The following is a 7,318-nucleotide window of genomic DNA, read 5'->3' on the forward strand; positions in this document are numbered from 1 at the left end:
GAGCACGATATAGGTCATGCACACCATACAGGCATTAAAAAAGCAAAGCACAAAACTCTGTGAAAACCTTTCAATTAATCTTCTGCTTTGCTTCTATGGAAAGCATATCAAGATCCCAACATTTTCTAGCATGAATTCAGATCACTGAGAATGGTGGAGAGTTAGTGAATGTTTTTTTTTTCCTGAATATCTTTTCATATTTCAAAGTATAATTTCTTTTTATATCAAATAAACATAGATTTCTGCTCCTGAATTAATAAATGTGTGCAGAATAACTTAGGAAAAAACTCTATTTTTTCCTGTATTCCAATATTTAACATAGAGCCTAGAACTTGGTAGGTGCTAATAAGTGCCTATTGATTGACTGAGGTAACTGTAGGAATAATTATTATTTGTTTAAACCATGGGATAGTCTCTTCAGCAATCTCCACTTTCCAGAAGACATCCCAGCGATAACATGCAGAGTTCAAATGCCCCAGTATGTTTTAGCTAATGACCACCCTGTGGTAGGGATTCCAAAGTGCACATGTCAACTAATCCCTTCTACTCAGAAGGGTACACACAGGAAAATGCTAGTCATGTTATTTCTGATGTTTGAAGTGTTTCAGATAATTCCCATCTCACTTTCTTCATATTTTCCCTTCTTTTCCTCCATCCCATTCTCCAACCTCTACCCCTCCTCCAGCCTAAGTCATATGTATGTAACAGGGAAAATATGTCTCCATATTCTTTCTACCATATCCTCTCTTTGGTTGCTTGCTATAAATGCATCCCCAGAGGCTACAAGGCAGTGGCATCTGGTATACAGCTGTTCAGATGAGGCCCACCTCTCTTGTCCTTCGAGCTTCTCCAACCCACATATTTGCTATCAGTTCTGCATTTTCCCTTCTTCCATGAGTTCTCCTTCTGCTTAATTTTTGGAACTCTTTGGATCCCTAAATTGGTTTCATTTTGTTCTGAATTGGTCCTGAGACATTTTTGGTTTGTCCTTGCCTATTGAGGTGATTTGCTCAATGAGTTTGGCTGAGCAAATAAGAAGGGGACTGACAGATGACTTTATAAATATGATTTCTTAGGCCACACAAAATAAGAGGTGCACATCTCCTCAAATTTCTCCATTCTTAAGGTGACATTTCAGTTACACTAAGGATAAAACCACATTGGGGTTATGGATATTTTAAATAGGTATCTCTTTGATATCCCGTTACTTGGGACTATTGGTCCCAAGCAGCAACAGCAGTAGTAAGCACAATGGAAGGGTCAGAACTGAAGCAATACCAGTAAGGAAGATATAGTAGAACTCTCTTGGACCACAGAATGGCCAATTATAACCAGAATTCTGGAAGAATTGAGGTATGTGAATGGGATGGTATCAGTTAAGACTTGATTCCAATCCTACCTTGAACTCTGAGTAGCTATGTGATTACTTGCAACTCTCTTAACATTTTGATCCTCAGTTTCCTCAAATGTAAAATGGAGATGAGTCCCAACCTGTACTGTCACAGGATTATTGAGAGACTCAAATGTCATGATATATACATATAAAGGGCTTTGCATATATCAAGAGTTCTATGTAAATGTCAGCTATTATCAGAAGGTTTTTTTCTCCTTTTCTCTTACCCAGCCTCATGATGGTACAATTGCCATTCCATTTACATCATGTCCGTGGACAGATGGAAAACCATTTGTTTTGCAAATTATTATGGAAAGGCAGTATTTTACAGTGGAAATGATACTCAAATTGTAATGGGGAATATATTTGAGTTCAAATCTATCCTGTCATATTTAATCGCTGAGACTCAGAGCAATTTGCTTAATAACTTTAAGCCTCAGTTTTTTCATCTATAAAACAGGAATAATAATACTTGTAATATCTAACCAATTATGGGAAAAGTCTTTTGTAAAAGGGGAAATATTCTAGAAATATCAATTGTTATGGCAATTATTATATCCTTCATTCATCTCTGCTAGCTAATATAAGAAAACTGAATATACAAGGTCTGATTGTTGCTGTACTCTAATCCTGATTATCCTGGCCCAAAAAGTTACAGGTCCTGTTGGGCACTTAGACATCCTCTATTCTTTTCCATAAATCTCAATTAACTGAATGATTCTTTTTAGATTTTCTAGCCTACTCTCTCTCCCCTTTTCATCCCATATCTTTTTCCTTCTTTCTCTCTTTTGCCTCTCTCCTACTCTCTTCCCCTTCTCTCCCTTTCTTTTCTCTTCCTTACCCTTCTCCATTTCTTTCACCTTCCTCTTTCACCCTCTCTTTTCTTTCTTTCTTGTCCTATCTTTCTTTTATTATTTCTGTATCTCTATTTTTGTCTCTCTGAGGTCTTTCTTCATGACTTTATTTCTTTCTCTATGTCTTTGTCTCTCTCTTTGTGTCTCTTTCTGACTCTTAAGTCTCTGTTCCTGTGTTTCTTTGTATCCCCCTCTCCATTTCTGTTTCATCTTCTCCATTATCTCTTTCTATCTCTTTGTTTTGTCTCAGTCTCTTTCTCTTCTTTTTTGTTTCTCTTTATCTCTCTGTGTCTCTGCCTCTATCTCTCTGTCTTTCTCTGTGCTCCTTACTTCTCTGTATCTCTCTGTCTTTGTCTCTGTAATCTGTCTCTCTCTGTTTCTACCTCTATGTTTTTGTCTCCCTGACTCTCTTTGCCTTTCTGTCTCTCTGTTACTGTTTCTGTCTCTGTGTCTGGGTCTGGGTCTCTCTCTGTTTCTCTGTCTCTGTTTCTGCCTCTTTTGTGTCTCTCTGTGTGTGTTTCTGTCTCTGCCTGTCTCTTTGTCTCTCTGTCTCTGTCTCTCTCCCTCCCCCTCCTTACCCTCCTCTCCCTGTCTCTGTCTCTGTCTGTCTCTGTCTCTGTCCTTCTCTCTCTCTCTTCCCCCTTTCTGGAGAGGCTGCCAGAACTTCAGCCCATCCAAAGCAATAGAGTAATCAAATGGGTTGTGTAGACAGAGTCAGAACATATGGACATCACTTCAACTTGAAGTCTGAAGAAAAGCACTTTTGTTGATTGAATTAGGAAGAGTCACAATTACTGTGACAGAAATGTGCTAAAGTGAGGAAATACTGACCTTAGAAGAGAAAAACTTGCCAGAGCCTTCTGTAGACAATCAGGGGCTTCAAAGAGACCCACTGTGGGCATCTAGAGTGACAACAGTTCCCTGACAAATTGCCGTTTCCAGTCCCTTTGAACTAGAAGAGTGAACTTAATAGCTTTCAGCCACTGATTTTTTTTTTAAGATTGAATTTTCCCCCCTCTTGTCCTCTGGTTCATCTGCCTGACACTACTGTTTACTTCTCCATTTTGACAGAATTTTCCTACCCTCTTGCTCTGGTGAATGCACAACTATTTTTATACCATTCAGTGTCTGCCATGTGGGTTTTATCTTTTATTTGTCCAGGAACTAAACCTATTCTGCTTGGGCCCAGAAAGCAGAACAAATAACAATGAGTGCAAGTAGATTTTGACTCTCTCTTATTAAATACATACATACATACATACATACACACACACACACACACACATACACACACACACAACTCACTATTTGTATCTATCAAAAATGGAATCCCTTGGGCTTCCTTGGGGTTCAAATAGTTGGGTAATCTCTTGGTTAGATATATTGTAAAGACTTTATTTTTGTTCAGATATGGTTTGGTTTATTTGTTTCTGACAAATATCTAAGATGTCTCTCATTATCAGAAGCTTAGAGTACTCCAAATCAGCATTTTAGGCAAATAAACACAACTGGTGAATGGTTTATGTTGTAGGCAAAAATACTCTTACTTGATGGGATAATTTTTATTCAAGCAAGAAAATTAATCTAAGATAAGGCAGGATCTTGATCTAAGGAAATGATTATTGGAAAAATTTTTTCTTTTCCCCTTTTCTTCTTTCTAATTTCTGATCTGTCCTTGGAAGTTCAATTCACTTCTCTGAAGGGGCTGAAATTTCATCTTCATGAAGTTAGGTTTGAAAAATGATGTAGAATGGGGAGGAAAAGGGAATGGGTTTGGATTTACAGTATAATACTTGGATCATATTCAGGATATAGCTCCTAATTTGACTTGCATAGAACATAGAGAATATGGACAAGATAAGTGGAAAAATCAATTGTTAAGAGCTTGAATGCTAGGCAAAAAGAGTCTGAACTCTCCTCCTTAGATACTAATGTTTAAGGGTGTTGAGAACAGGGATGATATGCACAAAGAAGCCGAATCTATTGGTGACCTAATGAATAGTTTGGATGAGAGAGAGAATTAAATTGCTACTGGTTTGCTTTAGTAGGTAATAAGAGGGCTTAAATAAGTGAATTGTGGTGGGATAGAGAAGACAAGATGTTATGGACATGTAAATAAAAGAACTTATTAATTGATTCTATGGAAGGTGAAGGAAAGAGAAGAATCAAAGGAAACATAAAATTTCAAATGTGAAATTGAGAAATACTCACAATAGAAGAAAAGATTTTATAGAACTCTCTTGTCCCTAAATCATTTGGCACCAATTTTCCAATTAGTACATTATTTTATTCTAGTCTATCCACTGTCTTGCTGTACTAGATGTAGGAATATTCATACGAAGGAAGATATAATCCAATTCATTTGCACAAATTTTTATTATCCACCCACTTGTGTGAGGGCTTTGCATATTAGCTAAGCATATGCTTAGCTTTATGTTATAGAGGAAAAATTCTCCCTGGGATTGTAGGAGATTGTTTAGTGAACTGAAGCTGTTCAATCTGACCAGAACTCATCTCTGTCTCTTTATCTTTCTGTCCATGCTTCTTCATCTCTGTCTGTATGTCTCTCTTCTCTCCGACTCTATTTCTGTCTCTTTATCTTTATCTGTCTGTCTGTCTATCTCTGTGTGTCTCACTCTCTCAGATCCTCTCTCTGTCTTTCAATCATTCTTTTCAGTCTTTCCTCTCTGTGTCTCTGTTTATCTTTATTGGCGTCTTCTATATATCAGACATTGTACTAGAAAATGTAAATATTTTTAAAAGATGAAAATAGCCCAGTTTCTGATCTCAAGGAGTATGTTCTCTACTGAGCTGTGGAAGAGCTTATGCCATATACATTAGTAAGTATAATACCAGGTAGAGATTAACTGAACAAAAAGGACAAAATTTTTTAGGAATTGTTGAATAGGAAGAGAATTCTCTCAGCAGACAATTTAGGTAAAACTGTGCCAAGGAGATGGCACTGGAGCATTTTAAAGGATGCCTAAAATATAAAGATGAAACTGAATACTTTTTCTGAGTGTTGAAAGCAAGAGGTAGCATATTGAATACAGAAAAAGACCTAATAATCCAATTTTGATGGAATTCAGAATGTCCTAAATGAAATGTCGCTAAGTTACTATGTGATCTTGGACAAGTCAATTTCTATTTGGGTCTACATTACCTCATTATATCATATTTCTACTGAAGACATTTCACTGTCCTTCCAATTTTGATTCCTTTAAGAGAGAGAATGAATGCATTTCTAGGCTCTTATTGGGACCAACTGCAAGAAGAAGAAAATTTGTAGAGCAAGCTAACTCCTAAGCATGCCCTTGCTTTTCAGCTGGCCTCTATAGAGCCTTTGGGAGTGTTCTTCTTAGGGGAGATTAATAGCCTTTTCTTGGTTTGAGTTGAGACATGTGGTTCCTAGAAGTAGAGCTAATTTGCTCTGTTTTGTATTTTAATCTGTATAATTTCTCTCGTTTTTATTCATTATCAATTTGAATAAATGGGTTAATTCACTACTCACTTTTTGTGACAATATTTTATATAATCAGTGTTTGGATGGAAGTATGAAACTCATGGATGTTACCTGGGAGCACCTTGACCCCTTAAGAGATAGTGGCATGGAAAGTGGCTTTAGTCCTGAACCAATGCTTCTTGTTTTCTATTGGTATAATGATATTTCCTGAATAGCTGAGAAAAGGGTTTGCCCTAATCAATTAATAAATAAACATTTAAAAACATTTAGTATGTATTAAGTACAGTGCTGAGCACAGCGATTGCGAAAAGAAACAGGAGGCTCCAAGGACAAACTGTATACGAGTTGAAATCTTTAGAAATATCCTAGAAAACAAACAACAAACAAACAAACAAACAAAAAACAAGCAAAGGAACAAAAAACAAGCAAACAACTACACTATATTTAAGGGGACTACCTTGAAGACTCCAGAAATAGTATTCTAGGAGCCATGTTACCTCTTTGCTAAATGTACGCTTGACTTCAATTTTCCACACTTTATTTCTGCCTTCAGGAGAGTGCCACAGATTTGTGTATGGGTGTAGGTGTGGTATCAATTAATTAGTTAATTAATTTTGCCCAATTGTGCATAATATTAAAATGTCCTTTTTCTAATATACAACTAAGCCTAATTGACTAGCTAATCAATTGAAAATTAGAATGAGAAGCACACCAGTAGTAAATTATGAGCTATATAAAATTATGAAGATACTCTAATTCCTAAGGAATACCTCTATAATATAACAGCTGACCATAGTTAGATATCACAGAGTAGGTGGCAATGCCTTAATCACATATGTGTTATAAAGGTTCATAGTACTTCTTCCACCTTGATCAAAGGGGATTGCTAACTTTCTTTCCTCTCATAATACCCATCTCTTACTTATGGCTCCAAGAAGTTGCAGCATGTACAATGGCCACATCCTTGTAAAACTATCTTGGCAGATGCACTAAAGCAGATTGGGGGTCTGACAGGCCTCTTACCCATTGGTGTGTTAGGGTTATGTCTGCCCCAAGGGTGTAATTCTGGAATAAAAGAAGATAAGTGATATAGTCATGATGACACAGCTAGTAATTATCTGAGGAAGAATCTGAACTTTTGTCCTGAATCCAATTCCAGTTTACTTTCCACAATGAAAGATAAAATATAGATTTAATATTTAGTTTGATTTTTTTATAGCTCAAAGATTAATGGCATAAAATCACAAATTATACCTACCATGAGTATAATTACCATTCAAGGAATCAATTCAGTTCATTTTAGAAAACTTTCATTAGGAACCTACTATGCACAATATGGTATATAACAACTACTATTAGACTTGAATTCAGAAGATTCTTAGTTTGGAATTCTTCCTTTGATCTTTTTAACTATGAACATAGGCACACATAGCACACATAAATGCTAAAAAATCCCTAAAACTCCTAAAAAAGTAATTTGGGACTTCTTCCTAATCTTAGATCTTTATCCAAATTCCCTCAAAACATTGGGAAAAGATCTGCCAATTCGAGTAGAAGATCATTCTCTAGGCCCCTTTTTCAGTCACCATCTAATACCTTTAAGGAATG

At 36.3% G+C, this 7,318-nt stretch overlaps 1 non-coding gene across 1 annotated transcript; it reads right to left on the reverse strand.

The window, feature by feature from the left end:
* Positions 1-6,494: 6,494 nt before the first annotated feature.
* On the reverse strand, positions 6,495-6,623 carry LOC111718645. The gene has a single exon (XR_002769174.1). It is a non-coding gene; the product is annotated as a U6atac minor spliceosomal RNA (small nuclear RNA).
* Between the last annotated feature and the right edge of the window lie 695 nt (positions 6,624-7,318).

Source organism: Sarcophilus harrisii, chromosome 2 (genome assembly GCF_902635505.1).
Source record: "Sarcophilus harrisii chromosome 2, mSarHar1.11, whole genome shotgun sequence".
NCBI lineage: Eukaryota > Metazoa > Chordata > Mammalia > Dasyuromorphia > Dasyuridae > Sarcophilus > Sarcophilus harrisii.